The sequence below is a fragment of the Myotis lucifugus genome, unplaced genomic scaffold (genome assembly GCF_000147115.1).
Source record: "Myotis lucifugus unplaced genomic scaffold, Myoluc2.0 scaffold_14, whole genome shotgun sequence".
In the NCBI taxonomy this organism is placed as follows: Eukaryota; Metazoa; Chordata; class Mammalia; order Chiroptera; family Vespertilionidae; genus Myotis; species Myotis lucifugus.
In genome coordinates, this window is record NW_005871062.1 from 2,002,882 (window position 1) to 2,021,235 (window position 18,354).

Genomic DNA, 18,354 nt, shown 5'->3' on the forward strand with positions numbered 1-18,354 from the left:
GCCACCCCTCGCCCCCACCCCCTCCGCCCTTCCCGCCGCCCGGGCGCTCGGCGCGCTGTTCCGGCGGCTCGGGGCAGCCTAGGCGTCTTGTTTGATGTCGCCCCCTCTTCCCCCCGCCCTTCCCCGGGCTTGGAGGCCGCTGAAGGCCTGGCACACATTTCTCAGACACTTCATTCCTTCCTTCCTCCCAGCTCCCCACTGAGATAATGTTGTAAATGATTTCACCAGATCTCGTCTCGGCTGAGATTAGGCGATTCCTGACTCTGGGTGACCTTGTGCAAGCCCCCCTCTTCCTTTCATTATGGATCGCCACTCTGTGCCAGACAGTGTGTTAATCCCCCGGATTACCACGTTGAGAGAGACAGTGGCAGCCTACAAGGAGTTTCCAGTCCATTCTGGAGGCAGACAGACCCTGACTTTCTGATTGATGACCAGGCATTCCTCTACCGTTCCTTTTTCTTTGGGCTTAGATGATGGCCGGAGAGATCAGGAGAACCTAAAAGAAACACTAGAGCACACATGTGTGGGCAACAGTATTGGTCTATTTGGGGATACAGGGATGCCTAAGATAGGTATTACCCTCAGGAAGCCCACAGACTAGAGATACTATATTCATAAGGGCAACTAATGTCTATTTCCCAGTATATTTCTCTGGTATGTCCTAGGTTCAATAGAGACAGTTATATGTCTAGATCAGCGGTTCTCAACCTGGGGGTTGAACGACCCTTTCACAGGTGTCTCCTAAGACCATCAGAAAACACATATATAATTACATATTGTTGTTGTGATTAATCACTATGCTTTAATTATATTCAATTTGTAACAATGAAATTGGGGGTCACCACAACATGAGGAACTGTATTAAAGGGTCGTGGCATTAGGAAGGTTGAGAACTACTGGTCTAGATAGAGGTAAAATGCTGAGGAGGTTTTAGATGATTAAATTACTCATAAGTTGGGGTATCCTGGAAAACTTCCTGGAGGAAGTGGCCTATGCTTTGTATCTTAAAAAATAGGATGAGGGGCATTGGAAATGTGGTGAGTCATGGGGCCGGGAGGATGGAAGTACCCATGGCGTTTAAGTCATAAGCTGTCGAACTTGCGGTCCTCATTCAGGGAAATGATTTGGACCCCAGGCTGTGTGACTGGGAGGAGTATAAGAAGCGACTGAAGGAGGAGGCTTGAAGCTATGTCACACGACCCTTAGATAAAGGACTCTGGACTTATCTTTAGACAATGGAAGGCTATAAAATGCTCTTGAGCAGAGAAGGGACATTAAGGTTCTCCTATACAAAGATGGCTCTGGCAGAAGTGTGGAGAGTGGGTTGTAGGATTTGAAGGCAGAGAGCCCAGTTAGGAGGTTCAAGCCAGTAAAGGAGGTTCCTAAGTGACAGGTGTAGGCTGATACTCTCCCGGAAGCACCTGCCCAGAACCAGCTCACCTGGGCATTGACTGCACACTGTCCAGTGATCCAAGTTTAGTGGAAACCTGCCTTCCCTTTAATGTACCCGCTGTGGCCTGGAGTCTAACTAAGGAATCATTGTGATTTTGACCATATTTACCTTCCAAGCCTCATTTCCACCTTTCAGGACAGCCCTCAAGTCTGCAGCCAAATCTTAGCTCATTGCAGGCTTGATTTACTCACTCTTGCACCTCAGGCTACTCTCTGAGAGAGAGAGAGAGAGAGAGAGAGAGAGAGAGAGAGAGAGAGTTTTCTTAACATTGCAGAGCAGGCTGTGCCCTATCATGTTCTGAAGAAATGATGAACAATGTCTCCTTTGTTGACCTGCAACCTGGGCCAGTGGGGTAGTACTTTGTTTTGTTATTTTAAAGAGATGGAAAAGTGATGATGACAGAAAATTGTCTGTTGCTTTTGAAAATGGTGGTGTTTTCCTGTGTTTGAAATCCTCTTGGTGAAAGGTGACGAGCCTATGAAGTTACCCCCCTTTCTGCCATGCAGACGTTGTAGGCTTCTTAAAATGCTTCTGCTCAGCATACGACTTTTTAAAAACTGCCTAAATACTCTGACCCAGATTCTTCCAAGGAACTAAACTCTTCCAGGGAAGCATGTTAACCCTTTCTAGGTTCCCCCAAATTTATGAGAGTCAGTAACTTCCTCCAGGAAGCTCTGCTATTGACTGCTGTCTGCTCTTGGGCCCTAATTAACTAGCTGGGTATACCATTCCTGTCCTTTCTAGCCTAAAAGTCTTTTATTTTTGGTCTAACTTCCATCTCCTCAGGGTTGGGCACCCTGAAGGTGCATGGAGAATGTTGAATGAGTGTTGAATATAGTCAAGTTAGGGTCTCACTGCAGTGCCTACAGCAGCCTCCTCAGTCAGATAGTTAATCAGCAACTTGTTTCTGGCTACGTTAGGAGTGCTTAGATTGGGAGAATGAGCAACTAACTCACACACACACACACACACACACACCCCCCACACACTTTTAGATAGACAGAGGGGTCAGTTAAGTAACCAAAAATTTGCCATGAATTTGTGTTTGGGCCAAACAAACAAAGATAAAAACCAACCCAGGAAGTTGCTGGCCCTCCACCCTAACTGTTGAAGAAGAAAGCTTCTTTGCAAATGTGCTCACAGACTATTTTTCAGTATCCTTTTCCTGGGCAGCGAAAATAGCACCACGTTGACACACTCTCCACCCCTTTCTCAAATGGAGAATTAAGCTCCTAAACTCGAGAAAAGACTTTGGCTTTGGAAGGCTCCTCTTAGATCGCAACGGCCTTTATTTTTCAGTCATCCTCCTTTCTCTCCCAAAGCAGAGAGAATATTGGACCGTGTTCATCAGCGGTCACGTCTTTGATCCCACTGTGAGACCAGCAACTCACAAGGCGTCTTTGCTACTGTATCCTGCCCCGTTGTTAGGACCAGAGGCTGCTGTGTTTCCTCTGTCCCTTTTTCTGCCCCCAAGAAGGGCTATTCTCTGTCTTATTGCTTCACCTGTTTGCTTTAAACCTTAAAACAAATAATGCAGCTACATGTAGTGAGACTCCCCTTTGTCCTGGAGTATCTGAATGATTTGTGGGTTTGGTTTAAAGTACAGAAAGGAGAGAGAGCGAGAGAAGAAGAAAAAAGGTATTTTGCCTGAGGACTTGAAGGTCCCCCCCCTCCCCCCGCCCCTTTTCCTCCGCTTGACTGACTTTCTCACACTCAGATTCCCTGCAGCCTGCCAGAGACGTGGTCGCTGCCCTGCCAAGAGCTATCTGGGAGAGCTATTGAAAGAGCCTTGAGTAAGTACACACTGGGCGGATTTTCTCCTCCCCTTGGTACCTGCTCCGCACCTGTACCAGGAGCAGTCCCACACATATCACCTGATCGCAGCCCTTTCAGAGACCGTGAGAAAAATAAAGTCCAGGATAGAAGAGATGTTTGTCGCCTCTCCAGGGCTGCAGCCGGCTCCCCGCAGTCCCAGTGCCCAGGAACAGCACATTCCAGGCCCGCGGTGCTTGCCTGTTTGCCTGTGCGCGTGCGGGGTGGGGGCACCACCACAGGAAGGGGAGGGAAGCCTGAGATCACCTTCATAATGTCTGCCTGGCTGCCTTTGTTTTCTGGCACCTGTCTGACTGGTAGTTTTATGATCCTTTACTAGAATCATTATTATGGTTCTTCTAGACAAGAGTCCATCTATGCGCGTCACAGCAGAATTCATAACTGGGACTTCTTATCTTAAGGTTCATGGACGAACTCTCAGAGAGCCTATAAAGCTCGTGAAATGGAATTCCAAATTGTTCTCCATGAATACTTTTTGAAAGAATGAATGGATGTGCTATTTTTTTTTTCCTGAGGTGAGGGCCCATAGGTTTCAGCAGAATTTCAAAACATTTTGTGACCCCAAAAGACTGAGGGAACTGAGCCACACAGTCTCCACTTACAAGTGGATACCCAGCTTCAGGGAGGGCAAGGGACTGGCTCAAGGGTCCACAGCACCGTAAGCCAGAGCGGGGCTAGCCACCAGCTGGGAGCTCTTTCCATCACACCACAGTGCTGTGGTCCTGGGTCAGTTTAGGGTGGGTTTATAGGGGGGCTATCACCACCAAAGCCTGGATTGAAAGTGGACACATTAATAAAGACACTTTGAATTTCCAGAACTTTTTCTTGGTCTTAATTCGGAGACACTGGAGTTGCTCTGCACCCAGTTTTTGGATGGCAAAGGGATAGGCTAGAAAGCCAGGTGTCCAGGCAGAGAAGAGGATTCCCTAGAGCTTGGAGCAAGAGTCCTGGTTGCCATGCGGGGGCATTACAAACAACGGCAGCTCTGCATTCCACCTTTGATAAAAATAAGTTGCTACTTCTGAACAAAACTGCTTAGTTGGTTTCCAGCCAAGCTGGGACCTTGGACTGCTAACTGCGGGTGGAGGTGGAAGACAGAAGCTTTCAACATTGGCTAACAGCAGCCTGTAGTGCTTTCTGCCACCCCCACCTCCTCTTGGAAAACTCGGCTAGAGCCAGAGAGACCACGGGAATGTGCGCTTTCTAATGGGCTCTGAAGAAGGATGGTTGCCAAGAAAGCCTTTCCCAATGGGGTGGGGGCAGGGCGCCCTTAACTCCCACGTTTGGCCTGGCCTCAGCAGCGTGGTGGGAAGGCTCTAAATGTGCTCTTGGCTAACCTTTTACCCTCTGAGCAGCATTGCAGTGAGGCAAGCCTGCAAGCCCGGGATACAGGAGGTCATTCCCAAGGGATCTGACTTGTACCCTTGTGTGTAAAAGGCTCAGAACTATACCCTGGCTGGTGACTGGGCCGGGGGGGGGGGGAGGGGGGGCTTTGGAAGGCCCAGGAAGGGAGGCAAAGCCTAGCCCCTTTCAACCCAGGACATGCGTTTGTTTGGATTGCTCATAGTTGTTCAGATGGTGATATCAGACCAAGTTTCTCAAAAAATCACAAACGAAAGCAAAACTCAGCTTGCCAGGAAAACTACTTAGGTAAAATTGTGGGCCTAAAAGTAATATGGGACAAATGTATATGACATTTGAATTAAAATCACATCATTATTATCTTTGCATTATCTCTCAGAGCAAAGGGGAGAGAGGAGGCAGGGGAAGGGACCCAAAAAGCAGCTGAATTGGCCCCCTCATTGAAGGCACTGGAAAAACAGCCCAGGAGGAAGTGACTTGCCCAAGGTCAAGCAGCCTCCCAGTGAGGGTATAGCAAAGCCAGGACAGGCTCAGGTTTCCTGCCCACCAGTCCAGAAAACCACCCCACTGTATCTCTATATGAGAACGTTTTGAAATGCCATCTACAGCAAGTGAGTAACATTACCACGAAAGACGTGTTTTCCGGTTGAGCTGTGTGCTGGTGAGTGATTTGGGTAGTGTGACAGAATATGCCCAGCACAGAGCATGGGTAAATTTCAGGCTTGCTGCGTTGGAACTCTCACTCCATAACCTCTAGAAAAGAAGGGATCTTGATTTCTGAGTTCCAGGAGCTAGGAAGCCACTTAGAGGGCCCACACACGGCAATCATCCTGCCTCGTGTCATCCCTTCTTATAACGGCCAACCTGTTTCCTTTATTTGTGCTCTAAAAGAAAGGTTGGGGAGAGAATATTTCCAGCCCTGAATCTGTGTTCTGTCAATACGAGGCTTGTGTTAGGCCCAGAGAAGGTGCGATGCTGGTGATATAGTGAAGGCCTTGGGGCACGATCACATCGATCTGCTGGCTGACTCACATTTAGCAGAGGGACAGGGGAGAAATATAAGAGATTTTCCCAGTGGTCAGTAAGTGGTATTTGCATGTGAAATATATACAGAGTTGGGCAAAAGTAAGTTTATAGCTGTGAGTATATGAAACAGTTCATCCTCATATTATTTACTAATTATTGTATTTATTTGTATTATTATTTTGTATCCTTACTTATGACTCATCGTTTAGGTAATGATGGCTGGTAATTTAACCTATTTTTGCCCACCCTGTATTTTCCTTTTGGATATCAGGCTTAGGGGATGAGAGAAGACGTTTGGGCAGCTGCCACAAACGCAGCCTAAGACTGGTGGGTGCTGGCATGGTTGGGGCCTTCTGGTCTCTTCCACGGAGTTGGAGGTACCTGTTTCCCTGCTTCGTTGTACTTGACAGTTGACAAAGCACTTTTTAGTCCATTGCGACATGTTGTCATTACATACAGCCTCATGATTTAGAAAGACTTTGGTGGGAGAACAGGGAGAGAGACAGGATTCAAGTGGTCAGTGTAGGAGACATTCGATGGAGCCCTGGGCTACTGGGGGCACAGGGTATAGGACAGATGAGTTTTCTGGAAAATAGTACCTCTAGAGCAGGGGTGGGGGACCTTTCTCTGCCAAGGGCCATTTGGATATTTATAACATCATTTGTGGGCCATATAAAATTATCAGCTTAAAAATTCGTCTGCTATATTCAGTCAAACATTTAATTAACTCACCCCTAATGCCTTGGCAGGGCCAGACCAAATGATTCTTGGGCCTTATATGGCCCTGGGGCCTGACCTTCCCACCCCTGCTCTAGAGAGACAAGGCCGGGCAGGGAGCTTAGAGTCCAGGAGAGAACCTCATTTTCTTTCTCAGCCACAGGCGACAATAAGATTTCCAGAAACTGGAACACAGGGGACAATTTGGTGTAGCATATTAGTAATCCAGAGGATGCATCTTTGGATATCTTTGCAAAGAGGAAAGGTCCTTCTTCATGGTGAGAAGCTGGGAGAGGAGGAGAATCAGGAGATGAGATCTCACTGAGCAAGAAGGTGATTGAGCAGGTTCTAGGAAAGACATGGAAAGGTGGTGGTCGTAGTCTCTCCTGGGCTGAGGCTGGGGCTGCTTAGTTCAGCGTGCAGTACCTTGGGGGGGGATTTCCTGGAAAGCCCTCAGCAAGGGAGACCAGGCCTGTGACTGAGGGCCCTTGTAGAACTCTGGACTCCGCATTGCTTTTCCTCCCTAGTTAGCTTTGCTCTGTGCTGTCTGTATTGTCATCAGCATAACATAAAACCCATGACCTGAACCAGGTTCAGGGGCTGCTTGGACGAGACATTCTGTGAGGAAGAGAAAAGAACCTCTCCTTTTGCAGGGCCGGACTACCATGGCCAGCCTTGACTGAAATGCCAGAGGAGCAGGGGAGGGGAGCGCTGTGTGACGTGCTGGTGTGTGGCCGCCTGCCTGACCCGCAGAGGCCTCTGAGAAAGTGCCAGAGTGTTACTGGCTTCCCAAGGAGATCGCCACGCTGTGCACGTATCACACATGTATCCAGCTGGGGCCTCACCACGCTGGGCTCCCACAGTCACAGAGGGCCCGGTAACCGCGTTCAAGTAGTGACATCGTTGTCTGGGGTGGCTCTTCCACACTCTGCACCCTCCTCACCTGCCCTCAAAGTCTGGCACCTGGGACAGACCTGGACGGCGTGTCTAGAAGTACCTGTCATCAGACAGGTGGGAGGAGTCTCGGCTTACTTTCTTTGTGCCTGGTGAACCTGTGTTGATGGGAGTCAGACAATACAGTCAGGGGTTTAAACCACCCAATTTCCAATGACCCCAACTTAACTGGAATTAACCTTCAAATATTTGAAGAATAATTGCATAAACGAACTTTGACTTAAGAATATTTTATTGGCAATGTCATGGAACCCTCAGAGGGTCAGCACATTTTCCCGTTTTCTTTGGTTGCTGAATCAGAGCTGGGTTAACTTTGACCACTCCCGGTGACTACCTCTGGGCAGCCAGGATACCCTTGCGGACAGCCCTGCTCTGTTGCAATCAGGTGAATTTAGAGGAATCTGTGGCTGTCCGTGTTTTCCCAGGCCTATCTTTATTGATGGTTATTAAAGACACACCACCACATGGCCATATGAAAGTACAAAGCAATTCCCAGGGTAAGGTTCGTGGGAAGAAGTGAGATACTGAGCTCCCAAATAATTCTACTGTAATCGCAGTCTGCCATATCTGTGTATAGTTAATAAGTAAGACTTAAGCAGGCAGGTTCCACCACTGGGCAGCAGATGCAACGGCAAAAGAGGCCAGTGGGAGATCCCAGGTCCTTCTGGAAACCGGGAAGGGAACTAAAAAGGAGGACAGCTGGGACAGGAGAGTCTGGTGGGCAGTCGCTGAAGCGGGCAGGTCCCCGTGAGGAGGACCATGGCTTACCTCTGCGTGTGCCCTCACTCTATGCCACCCCTCCTGGAAGAGTGCATGACCAAGAAGTAGAGAGTAATCATGCCCAGACACACTGAGTTCAATAGGTGTAAACACCACACACAAAACCACCTGTTTTCATCGAGCACCCCGCCACACCTGCTGTTTTACGATGGTGAGTGATATTGATAAAGGGGGCTATAAAGGCGAGGTGAAATGGCCTCATATTTAAATAGCACCTTCCTCTGTGAACTTCAAGTGTTTTACAGCTGAGATTTGACTGACCGGGTGATCATTTCTTATAGGAATGTTGACCACATATCTCTGTATCTGTTCAGAAAAGAAACCGTAGCAGGTGGCTAAAAAGTAAAGACTTTGAAGACTGACGGCCCTGGTGCACGTCCCAGCTTGTTCGCTTTCTAGCTAGGTGACATGACCATTCTGTGCCTCAATTCACTGACCGGTTACGTAGGGAGACATTCATGTTACCTTAGAGGTTCGTGATGAGAACCACTGTATATAATGTGCTTAGAACAATGCCTGGCATATTGTAAAGACAACGTAACTTTTCAGCTGTTTTTAGCATTGCTATATACCAGTATGTGTCTTGGACGAGTAACATAGGTACCCTCATTCATCTGAAAAAAGTCACAAGATGTTAATATTCTCAAAGACATGGACAGCCACTGTGGTAAATTGGTCCATGAGTATTTGATAAAGCAGAAGCGTCAGCCAGTGTTTTATGAATCTCAGGCGGTGGGAGCAGGAGAAACCTAAACAGGGAACTGGCTTCTTCTCCTTTCCCAGGGAGGAGGGTCTCTACCACCCTAGCACTGTGGTTGCGGCTTTGTCTGCGGCCCATGTAGAGCTTGGTGTGGCCTGGCCCTGATCATGGCAATGAGCCGCAGGCCCACGGAAAGCAGAGTTCTGGTGGAGGCAGGGGCATCAGCAAGATGTGTGGGTGACTCCTCCCCCCCCCGGAAGGAATGGGGTGGCTGCAGAGGGACACAACCCAAAAGAGTAATGTGAACAGACCCTCCAGGGACCCCAGCCGCATTTATATGAGATAAAGATTGATGGGGAAGATGACTGTCTGAGGTCTTTCCTGCTCCAGCAGGTTCTTGTCGATGAGCGTATCATTTGTGGTCCAAACTGGGACACGCTTGAGTGTTAGGAGGTAATGCTTTTAACAATTATGTCAGGACAACTGGCATCAGCTGGGACATGTGGCCATCCCACTTCTGCTAGTTTCTTCATCCGTCCCTTCCGTTATCTTTTCGTCAGGGATGCTTCCTGAGAAGAAATATTCTTCCCCAGTCACTAATATTCTTCCCCAGTCACTGATGTTTTAGCACTTCAGCATCTGTGGAAGGTGATGTCATTGATCTGCCTTCCATAGAGCTAGAGTATAAAGGAGAAAGCAGGGTCAGAGGGAGGCCGCCTGATGGTTGGATGGTTGTGCTCAAGGTATGCTTGACATGACGGCTTCTTCGGTTAGAGTGTGTGCTCTGAGCTTCCTCCCCTACCAGTTTGCACCCAGATTGTGGCTACCGCATAGCAGTGCTACCGGGGACTCTTGCACCTACTTACTATGGCTGAGCACATCTGTTTTTCTTAGGCGGGTGAATGTGGAAAAACGAGTGCTAACATTTGAAATCCAAGCCATTGTTTCATAGCCGAAGGAAGACCCTAAAGGAAGGAGCATTTTCCCACATGAAATATTTGCCCTTTTAGCCTTGAAGTTGACTAAAACTTTAATAGAAAAAAAAAACACCCAGAAAATTTTTTCCAAATAGGCCAAAGTCAGGTTTATTCTTTGTTAATTCCCTTAAAAAAAAAAAAAAAAAGACAAAAAGAAAAATGGCTCCCTCGCCTGAGTGGTCTTCTATGTGCCTATTTAATGATTAATAATACCTTGTGGGCTATTGTTTGATGTGGCCTCTGCTGGTTTGAACAGGAGAATACTGATTCACTCGTAAGGCATTTATGAATCACGAGTGTTTACCCTGAAACAATAAATGAGAGGGGGAGATGAAAAAACACCCAAATATGCTGAATTCTTTGACTAAAAACTGTAGATAACCCTGTGTGGGGTCCACCGCTTTCTCTCGGAGAAGAAAGGTTGTGTACAATGACCAAGACTGGGGCTTGGGAGTTTTGTGGATTTTTTTCCTTTCACTTACTGATAGGGTTGAGCCAACTTTCCCACTCCGTTTCCGTACCACATGCATTCATTTTCTTCTGATCTGTCTTTTGACTTGTAATCCAGAGGGGAAGCTGGAGCCCTGCCTTAACTAAAGTGGGGCTGGTGGGCTGAGAGAAGGGATTCAAGAGGCTACGAGACCTGCCAGGCCTCAACTGGACCGTGATGGAGAAGGAGGAGTCAAAAGATGACAACTGGTTTGTTGTCTGAACTATGTGGACCCTTCTTCCACATTCCACGTTTAATAATAACTCCTAGACTTGTTTCCCCTTCTTCCTGCCCCAACGCCTAGAGTTCAGTGAAAAAAGACTTCCAAATTTGCCCCAATGACGCTTAAATATATTTTTATATTTTGAGATCATTTTAGACTTATAGAAAAGTTGCAAAAATAGTACATAGGGCTCATTTAACCCTCGAACCAGCTTCCCCGGTGTTACCATCTTATACAATGATGGAGTGATCATTAAAACTAAGGAAATCATCTTGCTCCAATCCTATAACTACAGACTTAATTCAGATTCCACCATTTTTTCCATTAATGTATTGTGTTTTCTTTCTGTTCCAGGACCCCATGCAGGCTTCCACAGTGAATTTAGTTATCTTATCTCCTTCATCTGCTTCACTCTGTGGCAGATCCACCATCTTTCCTCGTCTTTCACGACACGTTCAAGGGTCCTAGTCAGTTGTTTCATAGAATGTCCTCCACTGGGGTCTGTCTGACATTTTCTCGTGGCGATATTGAGGAGCTGCATTATTGGGAAGAACACCCAGACTTACCTGATGTTGTATTTCACTGCCGTTAAACATGATCACAAGGTTAAGATCATTTCTCCAGGATTGTCTATGATCAAGTTACGACTTTTGTATTTCTTAAAAGTTTTTTTGGGGTGTGTGTGTGTGTGATATTTCAAAGCAATGCAAATATGCTATTACGCTTGCACTTCTGCCTACTAAATCTATCAAAGGATCTCACCTGTGGCAATGAATATTGTGGCAATCTAAAAGTCATGTTATTCCCCTCATTCCTTCTACATTTATAAATTGCAACTCTTCTTAAGGAGGAGTTGCATGGTGTTACATTGTGGTAAAGCAGAAATAAAAAATAACCCATACTCTTGGAGCCTAAATTTTAGATGAAGAGATAGACAAGCAAAATAAATAAGTGGATTTGTTAGTATATTGAATGGTGACAAGTACTGCAAAGAGAAATCAAGTAAGGGAGGGGAGATAGAAAGTGCCAGGAGGTGCAGGTTTAAATTGCATGGTTAGGGAAGGCCTTAGAGAGAAGACTTGAAGCAAAGGAGGGAGCCAGTGTGTGAAGCTTTCTCCAAAGAAGAACTAGCAAGTACAAAGGCTCTGAGGCAGGACCACATCCAGCCTAAGTACTCTAAGGAAGCCAGGCGGCCAGAGTGATGGGTGCCAAGTGAGCAAAGTGGGGAGGGGAGTGAGAGAGAGCTGAGGCAGGCCTGGGGACATTTTATTGACCTGGCTATTGATCTGAGGAAGGCAGGAGCCATTGCAAGATTTTGAGCAAAGAGGTCACATGATGTGACTTCATATTATTAAAAAATCTGCTCTGTGGTTGGCAAGGACAGAGGCAAGGAGACCCTGCTTAGGGAGCTATGACATCATCCAGGTAAGAGATGGAAGTGGGTTGGACCAGAATGGTAGCAAAGAGGTGATTGGATTGTGCATGTGTTTTGACAGTAGAACTAACACTGCTAAGAAAGGTCTTCAGCAGCTTTTGCCACCTCCTGAACGCCCAGGGCATGTATCTTCCCTCTCCCACCTTGAAGTGGGGCTTCAGGAGCAAGATTGAGAAGCACGGGCTGGCCACCTGGAGTCTAAGCTCTGCAGTCCCTCATTGGAGCCTTCTTTATCTGGGTCTATCTTCATTTTCTCTGCACTCCCACTTCTCTCTGCCCCAGGCCCACCTCTGCCCAGGCCAGCCCACCACCATTTGCTCACAGTCTCCCACCCCTGCTCTGCCAAACAAGATCCTTCCCCTCCTTTAAGGTTCAGCTTTGCCACCCCCAGCCCCTCTAGGAACACCTTCCCTCTTGGTTGTTGACACTAACTAGACTCTGCTTCACAGGTGCAGCCTCGGAGACAAACAGGCTCTCAGACACCCCTGCAGCTCAGGGACCCTGGAACACTGAGCCGGCACCGAGCGCTTGGTCGGTATGGTGCTTGGTTTGTTGGTATATAGCATACGGTGGAATGAAAACATGTTTCCTCTTAGTTATCCAAGCACATTTTGCATTATACTTCACATACATCCATACTTTTTTTTTTCATGTAAAAATAACTCTTTTTGCCTCTCCCTCTGCCCAATCTTTCAAGTAAAGTTACAATTCCAGAATTCCTCTTGTTGGTCCAATCTGTGTCCCTGGGGGTCCTGTGTATCTCAGCCGGAGAAGTCAGATGAGGAGTACAGGGAGAAACGGGCATCACTGAGCGGTCATTTACTGCTAATGAATTCTGTCTCTTTATCTACTGATTGACTGAATGTATCAAAATGCATCTGGTTAGAAATTTTAAGCAGTACAAAAGTAACCCTTCCCACCCAGTGGCTCAGTGGTTGAGCGTCGACCTATGAATCAGCAGGTCACGGTTTGATTCCCAGTCGGAGCACATGCCCAGGTTGTGGGCTCAATCCCCAGTGTGGGGCAATCAATGGTTCTCTCTCATCACTGGTGCTTCTATCTCTTTCTACCTCTCCCTTCCTCTCTGAAATCAATAAAAATACATTTTAAAAAATTAACCGTTCAGCCCTGACCGATTTGGCTCAGTGGATAGAGCGTCGGCCTGCGGACTGAAGGGTCCCAGGTTCCATTCCGGTCAAGGGCATGTGCCTTGGTTGCGGGCACATCCCCGGTGGGGGGCATGCAGGAGGCAGCTGGCCGATGTTTCTAACTCTCTATCCCTCTCCCTTCCTCTCTGTAAAAAATCAATAAAATATATTTTTTTAAAAAATTAACTGTTCCATGGGTGGCCCCATCCCCCAAGCGGTGTCCCAGAGGCATCACTCTCACCTGTCCCTTATATACCCATTCGGAAGTGGCTAATGAACACTCAGTGGCCGGTAGTAGACAGTCACTATCAACTGCAGGTGAACTGAGGCGCCGTGAAAACCAGCCCCGGCTCTGCACTTCCCGGGGCCGAGGCAGCTCCGTGCAGAAGGGCTGGCTCAGCACAGCCAACCTGCCATTTTGATTGTTGTCGTTGGCTCAGACCACACAGGGGTGAGTTTGCAAAGACACCACACTCGGTGGAATTGGGCAGTTGGTACCACCTTCTTTGGCTCTGGTTTTGTGCCCTCACAGGGAGATTCGTTGTCATTGAGATTTCCCAGGTTGGCTGTCGTCTCCCCCTCAAAGTCAGCCAGGGGAACACAGCCAAAAGCTACATCAGGAAGAAAGGCCGGTGGGAGAAGGGGTGGAGGAAGCCAGCCCCTGAGCTGCGATTACAGCAATGCAGGGGATTACAGGGAGTTTCGGGGGGAGCTTTACCCCCCACCCCACTCCTGGGCTCACCTGAAAGGCGGCCCTCTCCCTCCACCTTTCCCGTGGGAATTCGGCGCAGCCAGCAGAACCCCTGAACTCTGCTGGGCCACTGCCAGCAACTTTCAAGCCGTTCCCCCTGCCGACTACCGTGACATGATGTCGTTTTTTATTGAGGCAAGATTAGATTTTTTTTTTTAAGTTTTCAAAAGTGTGGTTCACATGATCTCTGGTGCTTTTCCTATTGCTTGAAGACCACAGAGCTGCCAATTTCAATTTGCTTCAGCTTTTATCACTAGAAGAAGCTTAAAAGAAAAAGAAAGGGGAGAAAGGCTGGATGAAAATATTCCCCTGGGCCCTGGCAGTTAGTATGAGGGTGGCAGGGGACACACGCATCGCTCACTCCCTTTTGTGTAACTGGTGTAACAGGAAGATGTCAGGAGATTTAAGCTGGGACTGGTGGCTGGACAGCATACAATGTCCTCTACAACGAAGGGTTTTTATGCCATAGCCAGAAAGGGAACGTGCAGCGTGGAGTCAGTCACAGTAGCCAGGACAGTATTAACGAGAATGCTGATCTATATGGAAATAGGTAAAATAAACTCAGAAAAGCTGTTCTTCCTCTTAATTCATTCATTCATTCATTCATTCATTCATTCAACATATTTACTAAGCACATATTTACTATGTTGCTGAGAATGCAGGATGAATAAGGCAAAGTCCTATTTTTTAAGAAAAACTGAAGAATACCTATTTGCAGGGATCATGGTTTTTCAGATGCCAACTCAGTCCTCAAAATGGGTGGTGTGATGGAAAGTTAGGATAAACGTAAGATCGAATCCTATTGTTTTGGCATAAAATCAGAGAAAGAGGTCTGGAGGACATGCTGGGGAAATAAATGTCTCCCACTCCATCAGGATCTTGGAGGAGAAACAACATGTAAATATCACCACCATTGACTTTCAGATTCCTAACAGTCCGATGATCCCCACACCAGCCTATGCAGTAGGGAGGGGCAGCATTCATCACAGCTCTGCACTGCACCTGGCTCATGGTAGGTGCTCAGTCAGTGTTTGCTGAATGACTGTGGGTAAACCCCCAATTTACAGGGCGGGACAGGTTCAAGAGTAATCAGGAGATTGATCCTGAGTCACCTGGTAGTAAGTGGCAGAGGCTGGACTTGAACTCAGAGGTGTTGAGTACACACATCAAGGCCCGTCATTCCTCCTAGAGGCACCACTCTCTAAAGATTTCTCCAAACTACTGCCCTTCCTTTGACTGGCAGGAGAGTGTCTCTGGAGTCAACATCCCCCAAGGTTGCAGTGAGTTTTTGGAGAGCAATTTCAATGGCTGGAGGACAAATTGACCACAACTGTGGACAGGACACGCCATGAACAGACCTGGTCTCCTTGGAAGTTTCTCCCAGGGTTGAGTTGGTTGGGTTAAGAAAGCTGGGTGTTGGCTGTTCTTTGGGTATAGACTCCTAAGCTGTCCCAAATTGAGGTGGAAATATTTTGTGGAAGTCTATGCATCTCCCCAACTTATTCTGCCTCGGTCAAACATCTGGATCAGAAAAGACTGATTTTATTTTATTTTTAATATATTTTATTGATTTTTTACAGAGAGGAAGGGAGAGAGATAGAGAGTTAGAAACATCGATGAGAGAGAAACATCGATCAGCTGCCTCCTGCACATCTCCCACTGGGGATGTGCCCGCAACCCAGGTACATGCCCTTGACCGGAATCGAACCTGGGACCTTTCAGTCTACAGGCCGAAGCTCTATCCACTGAGCCAAACCGGTTTCGGCAGAAAAGGCTGATTTTAGAGAAAACTTGTGAAGAAATCACTTCCAATTTGTGTCTCATGAACCTTGATTTTTCTCCTCCACTGAGTGGGGCAAGTCCCGGGGAGTTTTGAAGGATTCACCAGGGTTGTAGAGCAAGGAAGTCTAATTCCACTGTCTGAAAGGAACCGGAAAGCCACTGAGTCCCTTCCCCTGCCTCCAGGGACAGAGGATCACAGCACTGGATAGGCCCTGCCAGGAAAGCAGTGTGGGGACGAGAAGGAGCCTGCAGAAAAGGAGAGTCTGGATGAGAAGGAGACCAGGGGATGGAAACCCATCTTCCTGTCCACTTTACCCTGAGAATATGAGGTAGTGTCAAAAGCTCTGGACTGGAAGTCAGGGGAGGATCCGAGTTCTAGTCCTGCCTCTGCCGTAGACTCACAGTGTATGTTCCTGAGGACCACATTCATTGCCTCCTCTCTGGGCCTTAGTTTCCCCATTAGTAGTCTCATGGTTTCCAACCAATGCCTGGGAGGAGTTTCCTCCCAGGGAGTGCGGGCAGGGCCTGGGGGTGCTGAGCAGGAGGGGCACTTGCAAACCCTCTCACCCTTCTACCAGAACCATTTGGCTTTTGCCTGTTCACACATCGCATATCCTCATACCATTTTGTTTTTTAAAAACAGTTCCATTGGTTTTTGTGTTTAAGTTTGAAAACCACCAACTAGATCAGTGGTTCTCAACCTCGGCTGCACATTAGAATCACCTGGGGATCTTTTAAAAATTCTGATTTCTGGGCCTCATCCTCCGGAAATTCTGTTTCTTTGTTACTAATGTTGTGGCCCCACCCCATAACAAAGAAACAGAATTTCCGGAGGATGAGGCCCAGAAATCAGGATTTTAAAAAGATTCCAAGGTGATTCTAATGTGCAGTCAGTGTTGAGAACCACTGAACTAGATGCTCTCAAAAATTCTCTCCAGCTTTAAAATCTCAAGAGTATTCCCTGTGCCTCCCTGGCTTTTGACTTTTTCTCTCCTCTAACCTGTAGTACATTGTGCTTTAGCCACTTGCATGCTTGTTTTTCTTTTCCCAAAGGCTCCTTGCAGCCCAATTCCACAAATAATTATGAATATGTGGGACCTGTTTCAAAGGCCACCTGGGCCAGGTTACCTGGCTCTCAAACTGCTCATACTTAAGCGGTATAGGCTGGAGACAGTTGAACAAAGATTTACAAAACTAAACAGTTTTTCTTCGAATATTCTTCATCAATAAGTGGGACCTTGTCTTATTTCTCTCACCCATAGCCAGTGTGTGTAGGACACTTAATCAGTGCTTAGTAAATATTTGCTGAAAGAATTGATGAATGAATGTCTCATTTCCATCTTTGGGGGGAGTCACAGATGTATCCATAGCTAAGGGCCTTCCCAGGGCTGAGTGGAGCTAGGTAGACTGTGTGGGCTCTGGGATTTCCTTTTATGAGCTGGGCTGATTACAGCTGTTGGGAGTTGTTACCTTTTATGGGTTGAATTGTGGTCCCCAAAATATATGTTGAAATCCTAACCTCCTGTACCTCATAATGTGACCTTATTTAGAAAGAAGGTGGCTGAAGATGTACTTGGTTAAGATGAGGTCATACTAGAGTAGGTGGTTTTATAATCCAATCTGACGGGTGTCCTTAAAACAAGAGACACAGAGGGAGAAGTTGACCATGTGATGATGGTGGCAGAGATGGGAGTGATGCATCAACCTGGGAGTGCGTTTCACTTCCCCACGAAGAGCGGGGCATGCTTGTCTGAGTTAAACGTTATGCAGAGTCATTGTCCTTCTCTCCTCAGAAACGGTGCCCCTTGCTTCTGAGTATCTTCCCTGAGTTTTGTTTCATCCACCTGTCCTGGGGTAGGTTTCCAGTTCTGGCTTCTCCTCTCGTGCCCTTGATCACGGAAATACAGCCCCCCTTCCATCCCCAAGGAGATTCAGGAATTTCATAGGACCCACCTCATTTCTGGTTACTGAATAACTGTTGGGGCATCGAATGTCAAGGCAAAGAAAACAGAAGGGCCTACGTGTTGGACCAAATTACCTCATAACCCAAGCTGTTCCCATGGTGTCTGCTTGCACTGTCTGTCAGCAACTCTTTCATCACCAGCCCCACTTACATCACACTGTCCTCAACACCCAACCTGATCATTGTCACCTGCTTACAGCACAGAGCACAGGGGCACAGGTGAATGGCAGCAGCTTAAGGTTTTGATTTAGCCTGGGGCAGTCTGGCAGGACGCAGGACAGGCCGGGCCTTTTATTTTCAGCTTTAAGAATGGAAGATGTGAATGGGAAAGGAATGAGGAGCTTATTGTGTTTTGATTCAAAACTCACCATTAACATCCCAACCTGGATTTCTAGCCCAAAGCTTTTCTCAGCAGTAGAGGTGGAGAAGGGCAAACTACGCCCCTCCCCCCCCTGCCTGCCCCCCCTCCCCCCCCAAGCCCCAAATAATAGAGTAAGTTTTTTTGTAAAGTAAAAGAAGAGATCCCGAAAGATGAAAAGAAGCTGGGGGATTGTTCTTAGGTTGAAAACTCCGGGATTGCGGGAGAAATTCAAACTTAAGGCCAACTTCTTGGGTGTTTAGAGGGGGGACAGGGGGCCCGGATAGGGGGGGGGGGGCAAGAACTTGTCAGCTCTGAGAGCTGAATAGAGGTACTACTGAAAGGTTCCTCGAAGACAACTATATTGGAAAAGGCAGAGAAAAGAAAATTCCATTCTAAATC

The 18,354-nt window shown here is 47.3% G+C and overlaps 1 long non-coding RNA gene across 1 annotated transcript in view; it reads left to right on the top strand.

Annotated features, from left to right (window-relative positions):
• LOC102417347 overlaps positions 1-11,416 on the top strand; it is a 13,365-nt gene extending 1,949 nt beyond the window's left edge. Inside the window, exons 2-4 of the long non-coding RNA XR_002828209.1 lie at positions 3,171-3,246; positions 7,045-7,402; positions 10,870-11,416. This is a non-coding gene — a long non-coding RNA (uncharacterized LOC102417347). The remainder of the gene's footprint in view (positions 1-3,170; positions 3,247-7,044; positions 7,403-10,869) is intronic.
• The last annotated feature ends 6,938 nt before the right edge of the window (positions 11,417-18,354 follow it).